Genomic DNA, 13,402 nt, shown 5'->3' with positions numbered 1-13,402 from the left:
GCTCTATAATTCCAGTTATGTTATATATAACCCTAATTCTCTATTTATCCCTCAACTTCAACCAACCAATCATCAAATATCAACATAAAATAGTCTATCAGACTTATAACTATATCTATTATTATAAATACTTCAAAGTTTACTTTGTACTTTCTTGTTTAACTGGGAAAGACTAACCCGGACCATCGTAACTCAGCCATGACAACCTATACAAGTCATACGCAAATCCAAACCTTGACCTATATGCCCAATTTTAATTATATTTATGTCGTATCCACCTAATCATATATATAAAATCAATAATATGAAACTTGCGTTATAAAACTCTTCCCTCATCATCACTCATGCATCAAATTCCTTAAAGTAACCTAAATATATATACAGTAGACTTTCTCCTTCCACGAGATTGTCAAATATTGCGAGACTCCGCATCAAATTTCTTGCTACCTTCTTCTTCTCCATCCAAAAATATAAATTTCTCCATTAGTTAAGCCCTCTCTTCCTTAATCTTCATGGCTATCAATCCATTCTGCGTCGCATGCCATACCTAAGTTCATAAACTATCAGGCATCGTCTCCTTCTTCGAATAAATTTCATGACTGTGGTCCAAGATTTAATTCAACCACCCCGGTATCTTTCTCTTGAAACCATTCTCATTCCTCAATTCGTCCTTCTTTTCAGACTTGCTCGACGCTACGGCATCATATGATATATGTCCAAGCCTAACATCCATATCTCATCCTCAAGATTCACTCCATAATCAAGTTATCAAATTTCTGTATATCCAGAATCTAATTATTCATCCGACCTCTTCAAACTTGCCTCACGTTCGGGCCGCCATATTTAATGCAACCTGCGGCAACAGTGTTTTTCTCTTCACTTTGCCCCATGTATGGGCAACAAATTTAATGCAACCTATTGGTGGCCTCGTAGTCCTAATTCTTACCAAGGTCCAGGTTGGACTGATAAAAATATAGGTATCACCATGGCGCTGTACTTCCTCATACTTCACCTCAAGTTGTAGTACTAATTTAATATGATGTTGCCCGTGCAATATTTCCACTTACATGTTGCTAATTAACTATGCGAAATCGGGGATGGATATACCAATCAAACGCGGTGGTTGCATGTCCATATTAAGTCGATATCTCAGGGTAAAAACATCTATATATATTCAACAATACTATATACCTTCGCAAGTTCCGTTGAAGAGGGTGTATAGTTCAATGTGTTACTCATTTACTCCGAAATCCTACCGTAGAATTAATATAAGCCTTTAAATATCATGACTCCGAAATATCAGCCTAAATGTATCCTTACAACTAATCTTCCTATCTCTACCTTTGAAAATAAACGCTAGAATAAACTTAAAACTAATTTATTAGCATGCCAATATTATAATTAACAAAATAATGATCATCTTTGGTAATAGAGGAAAGTAAATCAAAAAAATCACATATTATTTTTCTTGACAACTAAAATTGACGAATTGACATAATTAAAATTGGGCAGGTATCTTTAATTCATCTGGGCAATTATTATTTTGTTGCGTGACCACACTTCATCATTTTATTTCAATATGGGGACAACTAGGATTTACTCTTTATTAAAGGAGGGAGTGGTCTTTCTTTCCTTTAGGTCTATTTGCACTACTCTTTGGAATTGGTTTGGGAATTTGCGTATTGACTTGTTTATGGCATGAGATAAGTAACTCTTTCCAATGATGGCTTCAAAATGCCATTTTAAGTATCTAAAAGAAATTAATCCTAACCATAAATATAAATTCCAACATCCTATATATATTAAAAATGTGTGCCAAAAATAAAATTAAATATCTTCATTTACGAATGCCATCGCCATGTTCTTCAACCGTCATGACCTGTCAGAATCGTACCGACCGATTAATTATTATGTGTATTTTCAATTAAAATTACTCCTTCAACTGCCTACTAATTTTACCATTTTCAGGTTAACGCGTGCTCCACTGCTATATATTCATTATATGAGACGAATATATTACTAGGCGACTATATCTCTATTCTACATACACTTCAAATACGTGTAAATTACGATCCATCTATCTCCATATTCCATATAAGTTCGACCAATAGACCATTTAATCTCACTGCTTCACTTAATATATTCACGTATCTAGGCCTTAATTTCACTGCTTGCCTCATTTTCAATCGCAACATAACTGTAGCTAAGAATAAATTCGCACCTATTTCCATCAATCATTTACTTACACAATACCTATTCAACATCTCAAATCTCCAACAACATATTATCATTTATGCATTTAATTACTGCGATTCCTCCGCATACAACAATATCTCTACTCAGATTCCACGTAATGTCTACCACGTCGCAGTAAAAACATTCCTTTTACTTAAATATCTACTCAAAACACCGCAAGCTGCTACTGTTTATTTCAACTCATCGTAAATGTAGACGATATTGGCCTAGTTATTCAATCTGGTCATTGGGTAGCCTAGGTTTATTATTATTATACTGCACTTCACTATCTTAGCCTTGCCTAGTTTAATATATGACGTTCTCGTAAGCATATAGGTTCAAAAACATCAATTCTCTTCCCGATACTGCTCACATTAACCTCATATCAAACTTATGAGCACGGCAGTATATTACTACACATAAATAATACGTATCTGTGGTTATTTTCTCCGGCATATGCCTTAGAATTCACACAATGGCACAAACAGGTCATATCTTTGGCACTTCAGCATTCCTACAATTATACTACACCAAATGAAATACTTTATAGTTAAATTTACTAGAACGTTACTTATCTCTGGCCATGTTATGTCCGACTCTGCTTTCTTCTTGCTCGTCACGGCTTCTCGGAACGCTTAGCCTTGCACTGGATCACGTCATGCTGGATCTCTAGGTCTTCAGGCTTGAGCTTACGATGATCTGGTCAGCCTCCCTCCATCGCTTTAGGCTAGCTCCATTTCGTGTCCAATTTCCATGCAACGAAAAGACAATATTAAATTGATAGAATACATCTTAATTTTCAGTATATAAAGCTTTTCCAAGTACTTTCTCTAATTGTATATATATTTCTTTTCCTCTAAAGATACTGCTCAGATTCAATTTTATTTTCATAAACTGGCTCTTCCTTGGTCTTTTTTATGTTGTCTGAATAATGTTCTTTAAATCTTATCAATGGGCAATACGTATAATTTGATGAAAATTTGGCCGTTTATTAAGTCAGTGTAGGCCTTATTTACGAATGCCGTATCCCAACACCTCTTCTTCCGTACAGTATTTGAAATCTTTTATGCGTGTTTCCCTGCCGTTTTTATGTATTTTCCAGTGGTTTGCTTCTGGATTCTTCCTTCGTATGGCTCCTATTATGGTTATATTGATTATGTCAGCTAATCTTCTGGTCAAGTAATCGCAATTCACAGTCCGTTTACGACGAAAACTCTTCTTGCCAAAGTAGATAATAATAGACCGTTTTTCAATTTTTTTTACGTATAATGGTTCATTTCTCATAGAGTTTCCTTTCCATCTCGCCAGGCACTGCCTCCTAATTGCGGTTAACTTGTCACAAAAAGTTATTCCGTGCATTCTTAACGCTTGAAGCTGATCTGCGCCATTTTTCTTCCGATGTATATTCATGTAAACTGACGTCAATCGTAACGTAATGGTACACAATGAAAAGATAGTTTCTTCCGAATGCTGACTTCTTTCTTACAGAATGTCGTTTATCTCGCCTGAGAAATCAATTCATTCGCTTTGATTCAGTTTGTGTTCATTTGTCTAGGGGCTGCCTGGCCGAGGCGGTAAATGCGTGCTCGGTTCGCCCGGAAGGACGTGGGTTCGAATCCCCGTCAGGAAGTCGTAAAATTTAAGAAACGATATTTCCACTTCCGGAGGTGCATATGGCCCTGAGGTTCACTCAGCCTACACCAAAAATGAATACCAGGTTAATTCCTGGGAGCAAAGGCGGACGGGCGTAGAGCTAACCACTCTACCCCATCACGTGCCGCGGTTAACAATGGTCTTCATGGCCTGTACGGAGGTGACTTTGTCTTTTTTTGTTCATTTGTCTGTAGTTTTAATTTAATTTTTAATTGTAATTTAATTTTAATTCATAATATTAATTTATTTATTTGCAGGTAAGAACATTTTGGTCTTAAGGGGTTCTTCTGGAGAGCAGCAAGCTTTAAGTGGCATAAATTACCTTATTTCGCGCTTGACTGTTTGTGCTGTCGTTCAATCATGACTTTTTGCGAGTTTTTATGGAGTTTCGTTATAGGATTGATAAATTTGAGCGCACCCAGCAATATATAGGATCGCGGCTATAAGTGTTGCTACACAAAACAATTTCGCTTGCTGTAATTGATAGCATTAAAAGCGATGCGCGCAGGTCGTGTCTTTGCAAAAGGGCAGAGGTTATAGAGCTGCAGCGAGTGAGCCCAGAGGTATGTAGTGATGACGTCAGAGAGACAAAGGGACGCTTATACATTATTTATGGCTGACATGTTAGTATTGTCTGGGTATAAACGTATGCAAGACGTTTAGTAAAACAAACATGACGCGTCTTATCGTTATGGCTTTGTTTTGTTCAGACAAAGACAAGGAAGGTACGCTCTATTTACCAGCCTAACAAAGCTTTAGTGTGCTGTATATTCTGCTTCCTCTGACTAATTCATGAATATACCCCGGTTTTATTTTCTCTGTAAATTACTCATATTCGTGTTGTAGCATTAATCTTTGAATGCTAGGTCGTGAAGCAATCAGGGCATAGTGTTGGTACGCTAGTGAGTTCAACGAGGGAGAAAATCGTTTGAAGCAATATATAGGCTGAGGCAAGTGGCTCAGATGGTACAAGCACTGGCCTTCTGAGCTCAGATTGGAAGGTTCGGTCCTTGCTCAGTCCGATGGTATTTGAAGGTACTCAGATTTGCCGTTTTCGTGTTGGATGACTTATCGGTGCGTAAGAGAACTCCTGCGGAACAACATTCCGGCACCTCGTCATCTCCGAAAATAATGTAATATATGTAGCAAATTTAATCATTAAAAATATTCGAAATAAAAATACAGGTTTAGGTCTGTTTAAAGAGAAGTATAATGGAGGAAGTACAAGGACGACGACGACGACCGTAGCGAAATACGGGCACCCAGCTAGGAAACTGTTTTTAAAGCCCCTGTCACGTATGCGGCTACTTATATTTCTTTGATATTTTGAGGCTCATTACGATATTTATTTCGCCTATATATTTCTTGCGGATGTTTTGATACAGTTTTCTGCCAATTTCAAGTTCGGATATTTTGAGACTCGGTTAGTTTGAGACTGCGCCATGAAGTTCATACACAACAATTTGATCTCAAAGACGGGCTTTTCAGTCATTGCTTTACGTACAAAAAATTACTAAGAAGTTTCAAACATTCCTCAAAAATTCGCAAAGATTCTCAAAGCTGTGCATAGGGGCGTAACGTTAGGGCCTGGAGGGCCTGCAGTGCAGGCAGGCCCGGTCTTTTAAGGGGCCTCGCAGGGCGGTTTTGTAGAATTAGTAGATTTTTAAAAAAAATTGTTAGTTGACAAATTGCCACTTGATTGCACCTATCTGTAGTTGTATTGTACCGAGTGTAACACAGGATAGCTGTAAGCAGTCTCTCGCAACACCGCGACATGCTGCTCACAAAAGACCAGCACCAAGTTATTGAAAAATAATTACATCAATGAAGACTGATACCAAAATATCCTATTTCAGTTAGAAAATGATGTTTGGTTGATGTGTAGAGCACCTGAGATAATATAATGCACAAATTTAGCCGACCATTTAACTTTTGTGACACATTTATTGGACAACGATGTGTAATGCCAATAAGAAGTTGGGTGTAGTTGTTTTGCGATCGTCCTAATACACATCTTCATTTGCATACAATACGTCACACTACAAAGCACCACAGAAATACGGAATAGTGAATGCATGTCTCCACATAGGGTTGGCGTCATAAAAAGTGGCATCCGGTCGTAAAACTGGGCTAAATAATTCAAGTGCCGCCCCCAGGTAATTGTGAAATTGCTAAAAAGAAAAACAAGATGATGATCAAGATCGTTGCATTCAGTTGTGAAGTATAGTTACTACCAACAAACGTTTGTTAGATTAGGAACCGATCATTTTACGAAAGGAGGTACGAGGGCTGATCAAAAAAGACTGACACAGATTTTTTTTCACAGATCTTTATTACTCCATTTCAATATAAACATGATATTTGTCAAAGCAGCCCCCTCCTACTTCAGTGCACTTTTTATACCGTCTCTGCCGTTCCTTGAACATATGCTACAGACCATTCTGTGTCAGGTCCTTGAGAATCGCCTCACCTTTCTTGAGCACTGCTTTAGAGTTCTCAAATCGAATGTCCCGAAGATTTGCCTTTTTAAAAAAAATGCTATATGTTCGGGTCGTCGACCCGTGTGGATGTTTTGCCCCTACTGGCACCTGAGTGTAATTGGAATGGCGGTAGTGTTGAATGTTGTGTGTGAGGAAAAGAAGATTAAGGACGTCACAAAAACCTAGTTCCCGAGCCAGGGATATTAATCATTAGAATTAAAACCCCTGAATCGGCCGGGAATCGAACCCGGCGCCGCCGGGTGACAGGCAGACGCGTTGCCCCCTACACGGCGGGACCGGACAAGCTTTGCCTTTAGTGATGGGAATAAAAAAAGTCACAAGGTGCAAGATCAGGGCTATAAGGTGGATGCAGTACACAGGTAATGTTGAATCGAGCCAGAAACTGCATGACTTGATTAGCGATGTGAGGCCCTGCATTGTTATGATGAAGTCGCCACCCAGTCCGAGAAAGCTCTGGTCGTTTCTTTGCAATGTGCTTCCTCAGTGTAGCCAGTACTGACGTGTAGTATGCTGCTGTAACAGGAGTGCTCCTCTCGCGTCACCTCCATTGTCTGGTATGCGAAACGCACGTAGGGTCTACACGATGGAGTATTACTACCAACCATCCGATACGAGAGTGCTGCCACCTACGGGCATTATACATAAAAGCCCGCTCTTTTCAAATATTTATGTTACGGATAGGAAACTATCACGGAAGCTATAGGAAAAATCAGTCTGTCATTGTTGATCAGCCTGCGTATGTTCCTGACTTCACAAAGATCAAGTCAATTGGAGCAGCCCTATCGAGAAACTACATTGCGACCTTTTGAGAGGCTGACAGTTGAGATGCGATGTATTAGTTCATAGTATTCTCGATGGCCAGTTCTGCTTTGACTCAGTACCATCATGGGTTGACATTTGAGGAGTGTCTGTTCGAAAGGTGCTATTTCCACGTTGTGGGAAAAGCTCAAGAAACGTAAAAAATAAAATATAAAAAAAAGACACATGGAACATACCCATGATTGAGTATGGTAGGTCCCAGCGTTTAAGGAATTATATGTTCCTGGTTTGGATTGCTCATGACAGTCGATAATATTCAACTACTTTAGTGCGCTTGGACGAAGTACTGAATTTTTTTTAAAAAAATGTGGATATAGCACCTTTTGAACAGATACTCCTTATTTGGACATTTCATTGTCCACGTTCGTTAGACCGTGGATCCGTATAAGGTGTAGTTCGCTGGACTGCCATCTATTCTCTATTGATCTAATTAAAGTGTCTGAGAGCTGCTGTCCTCACAAATCGCCAGCCACTTGTATTGGACGTCTTCCACTCCTGGCTGTCATTAGCTCCCTTTTGTGGCCGCTCGCTGCTTGTTTTTGTCCACTGCTAACTATATCGTGTGCAGTGTACGAGCTTCGTGAATGATATGATTAATGACAAAGGCGATCTAATTTTCTGTCGCGCAGAATGGAAATAAACCATCTTTTGTCCTATATTGTCCCTTAGAGTTTGCCATTATACTTCATTTCATACCATGTCGAGTTTCGTATGTTTACAATCTTCGGAAAGTAAAACTTTACAGTGTTACCGCATGGAACTTCTACCGATATAAAATCATGCGATCAGAAACCTTTTTTCAGTGTGTGTGACATTTGGATAGTTACCAAACGATTGCACTGCATCATGTGCGCGAGTCAGTACATCTGTTCATTGATTCTTGAATGATATCAATTATCAATTATCGACTGTTTAAATGGTGGGCCCTGAACTGACCTTAATGTGTTCAATTTAGTACAGTCTTCAGCATATCCTAGTTATTTCTGGAATCGCTGGAGCCACCCTGGCTCATTTTGGTTTTCACCGTGGGTTTAAAACCGGACGCTCTTCGGACTCTGCGTGATTTTTGAAATTAAACTCTCAACCCAGCATGGACCGCGATTCGAATCTCAACCTTCTGGGTCGTAAGCCAGCAGCTATGCAACTGAGCTAATCATGCCCCCCACCCCTTCCGTCCAAGGAGTTTATCTTAATATTATTTAAAAATAAATTAGACACAGTATGAAATCGAATAGTATACGTTACTCGGGCGAAAGGGTTTAACGTATTCGTTTTGAGACATCTTAATTTGTACGCAAAACCCCACCTTCGCCCTTGCATTGTAAATAATAATTATTCCATACCATGGCGAATTTTACTTCTTTTCACATCCAAAAGGTGTTCGGATAATGAAACGTACAGTAGCTACTTTCCGTACACGTTTATTTAAAATTCGTTTCTGGTTGGTTGAGATCCGGTTTGCTTACCAACAGCTTCTCTGATTGGTTCATATTTTCTCTCGTGTATTGGCTCTGTTCCCTCTATGTTTTTCATTTGTTCATCTACTGTTATATCGATTGTGTTGGTCACAGCCGCCTCAATCATGCATGATAATGATTAGTTTGCCCAACTCGTTCCGAAATTCCGTCCTCGTACTTCACTCGTAAGGCAGAGCACCACTTTCCGTTGCTGTTGCGTAAATAACTATTCTGACCTGCTAGGCAGTGGAGAATAAAGGTCTACATGTTGTTGTTGTTGTTGTTGGTTTTTGTTTTGTTTTGTTTTTTTGCTGGTTGTTTAACGTCGCACTAACACATGAAGGTTTTCGACGACGCAGTACCGGGAAAGGGCTAAGATTGGGAAGGGAACGTCCATAGCCTTAATTAAGGTACTGCAACCTTGCTTACCGATAGCCTCTGGCTCTTAATAATAATCTCAGGGTTCAGGGCTCTTCAGACACTTGCTGACATAAATCGGCGGGCAGCATAAGGAAATCCAATTAATACTTGAAAAAATTAAGAAGTGGGCTAAAATGGATTTATTACAAAAGAAAATATTTACGTTTCATAGATGTGAAGCATCGAATAATTTTAAAAGTTTGTTAATTTAACAAAACAGCTGACAAAACTTTGACGCAAATAAAAAATGTGAAGACTTCAGGAATGATTTTATTGATAGTTAAGTTAAACGTTAATTGCCATTCCAGAATATAATTCGATAACAAAAACAATGAAAAGAGAAAAACCTAGAAATTGCTATCGGATTTCAATAACACCGTTGGTCGATTCACTTGATCCGTGAAGATTCAGTTTCCGTAACCGGACTCCGCACTTTTCTTTAACTAAAGTTATCCACCGATCACAAATACCACGTAGCCGTCGAATGGACCCTTAATTGAATCGAAACAACCTCAGGTTATATTTGAACCCATTAATTATACACACACAAAAACATTTAATTCACATGTTGTCTTGCTCCTTGGCAAGGCATTGAGCGTCAAAATTCACTGTTATCAAATCCCTAATATCTCTCTAAAAATACATGATCGCACTATGTTTTGTTACAACCATACACCCAGTAATAAAGTTACTTTATTAATTAATTAATTAATTAATTATTTAAAATTATATAGAAGATTGTTCCACTGAACTGCAATATTTATAAAGTGTAATCAAAAGCTTGAGTTTATATTTGAGTTAACACACAAATAACTGTCAGGTTATGTCAGTATAGATTAAAATACTTTAAATTGAATAAACCAATAAGCACGGATTTCTAAAAATTAATCTTATCGCTTCACTGAATAATAATTTAATCCGACCGTCTATGAACGGTACCATAAACTGAACTGTAGAGTAACGTCAATGGACGGTATTGTAATAATCATCACCATGCTATCAATAGCAACTAACGTGAACAAATGGTCTTCATCCGAATGTAGAAAACTCATTGCAATAATTATGGCCACTATTGTGCCAAGGAACACGGATAAACGTCTCATTCATGTAGAAAACGATTTGTTATTTATTTCAGTAATCACAACCGTCATCTTGACCATTGAATAAATGTGCTACTCAAAACTATGACCAGTGCTATCATACACCATCATCATTTTTGATTACAAACATTTAACTTTAGTGATCAATACAATTTAGGTGACGCACTATCATCGCAGACTGAACTGGTCTCTGATGATAATCCACAAATATTAATTGTCACTAGAATAAAATAATTACAAGTCCTCACAGACTGAGCTAACCATCTAACTTGGATAATGAACATTAAAAATAAACCGGACACTGATCATTGCAGACTGAACTAACCATCTAGCCTAATTCATGCATGTTGGAAATAAACCGTACACTGATCATTGCAGACTGAACTGTCCATATAACTGAATTCATGAATGTTGGAAATAATGGACACTGATCATTGCAGACTGAACTATCTAATTCGTGAAAGTTGGAAATGAAGTGGACACTGATTATTGCAGACTGAACTAACCATCTAGCCTAATTCATGAATGTTGGAAATAAACCGTACACTGATCATTGCAGACTGAACTGACCATCTAACTGAATGCATGTATGTTGAAAATAAACTGGACAGTGAATTGGTGTACGGCGGTTAGTGCCGGGAGATCGCAGGACGGGTTCGGCTCGCCAGGGCAGGTCTTTTGATTTGGCCCCCGTAGGCGACCTGCGCGTCGTGATGAGGATGAAATAATGCTGAAGACAACACATACACCCAGCCCTTGTGCCAGGGAAATTAACCAATGATAGTTAAAGGTCCCGACCCTGCCGGGAATCGAACCCGGGACCCCTGTGACCAAAGGCCAGCACGCTAGCGATTTAGCCATAGAACTGGACAATGCTCATTTCAGACTGAATTAACAATCTAAGTGATTTCATTAATGTTATAAATAATCCATACACTGATCATTGCAGACTGTACTGTCCATCTTCCTGAATTCACGAATGTTAAAAATAAATTATCTTCGACATATGCGGACTTTATAACTAGTGATCTCTCTCTCTCCCTTATTGGATGTATGCATACGTTATTACAAGGAAAACATGGAATATAATGACATGACGTAATCATTCTGCACCGTACGTCCTTTTAACCTTAAAATTATTTACATTACTCACAACTATCCGTTTGGTCCACCAACCAGCTAATAAAAATAAGTATGAGTCTAGTCGCAATCATTACGTCTTTAACAGATCACTACTGTTAAAGCAACCCCCTGATAATCACTGAGACAACCAGACCTGAGGCCATCTAAAAACTTAAACCAAAATCCCAATTGTGGGTGCGTGACAGACGAGTTCCATCATTTACTCGTACCATTCGATAAATTTTCCACAACACACATTGACATTTTACTGCCACACCAACTAACTTGTGTCAAGATTTCGCCGTAATGAACTCTTCCCTCTGTTAAAAACAATTCATACAGTATACAAAGTATCATCTCATCATTTACGAGGTTTACATAATATTATTACTTCTTCGACCCTCTCAAGTCTTCCAGACAGTCGTCTGATAACGGGCTCGCAGTATTCTAAAAATATCTCACCCTTCCGCCTTGTTGTTTGTCAATCATCCCGTACCACCTGTCGTTTTTACCTGCTGTGAATCCACATGGAGCAAGCCAGATTATAATATACTCATTTCAGTTGAATTTATCTCTCATAATATCTAGCCTTCTGAGATCACATGATCCCGAAATCCAACAATTCTCGAACCCTGGACATTGCACATACCTCTCATGGCATTCTCTTTTTCGCTGTTTGCTTTACGTCGCACCGACACAGATAGGTCTTATGGCGACGATGGGATAGGAAAGGCCTGGGAGTGGGAAGGAAGCGGCCGTGGTCTTAATTAAGGTACAGCCCCAGCATTTGCCTGGTGTGAAAATGCGAAACCGCGGAAAACGATCTTCAGAGCTGCCGACAGTGGGGTTCGAACCCAATATCTTCCAGATGCAAGCTCACAGTTGCGCGACTCTAACCGCACGGCCAACGCGCCCGGTCTACGGCATTCTAACACCTCAGGGCATTTCCATCCCGGAATCCAACTAAACTAATTTAATTTGACATTGTCTCGGTTGGTTCGTCCTTTCTCATCAAGGCTATTTGATGTCTACATGATCTCAAATTAGTTCCTTGTACAATATTGTATGGCCTTAATCTCATTTTTTAATATTTCATTTTAATATCGTGACTTATTGCATGGATTAATCATTGTACTGAAATTACGTAACTATTGAAACAAACCTACAACAAATATCAAACTCTAAATGATGGGAAAATCACACCGATCTTGACTTAATTTATACATTATGATATCTTTACCCGATACTCACAACCTAAAATTTTCCAACACGCAGCTGTATTTTACATTATATTTTGACACGGGATCTTGACACACAAATTCTTTAACGTTAGACTGGTCTAAAACGTATCTTTTCCCGATACCTTCTTTAATCCGATTTAACATAATCGTCTTAATTTTGGGATTTCAACATAAAATGTATGGTGCGCAAACTTCTCGTAACATCTCTGTGTCACACAACACTTAATATTTGAACCAACGCAAAGAAAAACATCAAACTATCGACCTTATTTACACATAACATAACGATGCAGAAATACACTTTAAAGAATACAGATCATGTCATGCACCTGGATTTCTGCTGAACATGCTATGTTCTCAGACATTACAATTCGCCGACTGCCCAATTAAGGCTTAACACACCATGTTGATACAAACTATACACACTTCACACACTTCTTCTCGGAAATTCTTAATTAACATTATTTATTTTCTTGGTACTACACACTTAACAAATATATGTGAATCTTCATGTTTATCAGACAGGTTTTTTCCTTGACACAACTAATAGCGTACACAGGATGTTCGTTTTTTCTTGGATTTCGTTAAGATTATGGATGGGTTTGGATTTTTGATCGAAGTTTATATAAAAATTGTCTAAAATGTTTAATACATTTCCGTTTTGTTTATACTGTACTAGCTGTACTACACGGCGTAGCCCGGTTGATTTAGGATTTTTACTTTTAAGATTAGTATCACTAGTTAGTTATGTTAAAGTGAAGTTTTAAAGAATTCCTTTCTGGGATATGGATTTTTACCATCTATTATATAGTTTTAGAGTTACTTAGATGTGTTTGTTTTCAGGTTTTAAATGA

This window comes from Anabrus simplex, chromosome 1 (assembly GCF_040414725.1).
Source record: "Anabrus simplex isolate iqAnaSimp1 chromosome 1, ASM4041472v1, whole genome shotgun sequence".
Classification (NCBI taxonomy): domain Eukaryota; kingdom Metazoa; phylum Arthropoda; class Insecta; order Orthoptera; family Tettigoniidae; genus Anabrus; species Anabrus simplex.
This window is presented reverse-complemented; position numbering follows the sequence as displayed.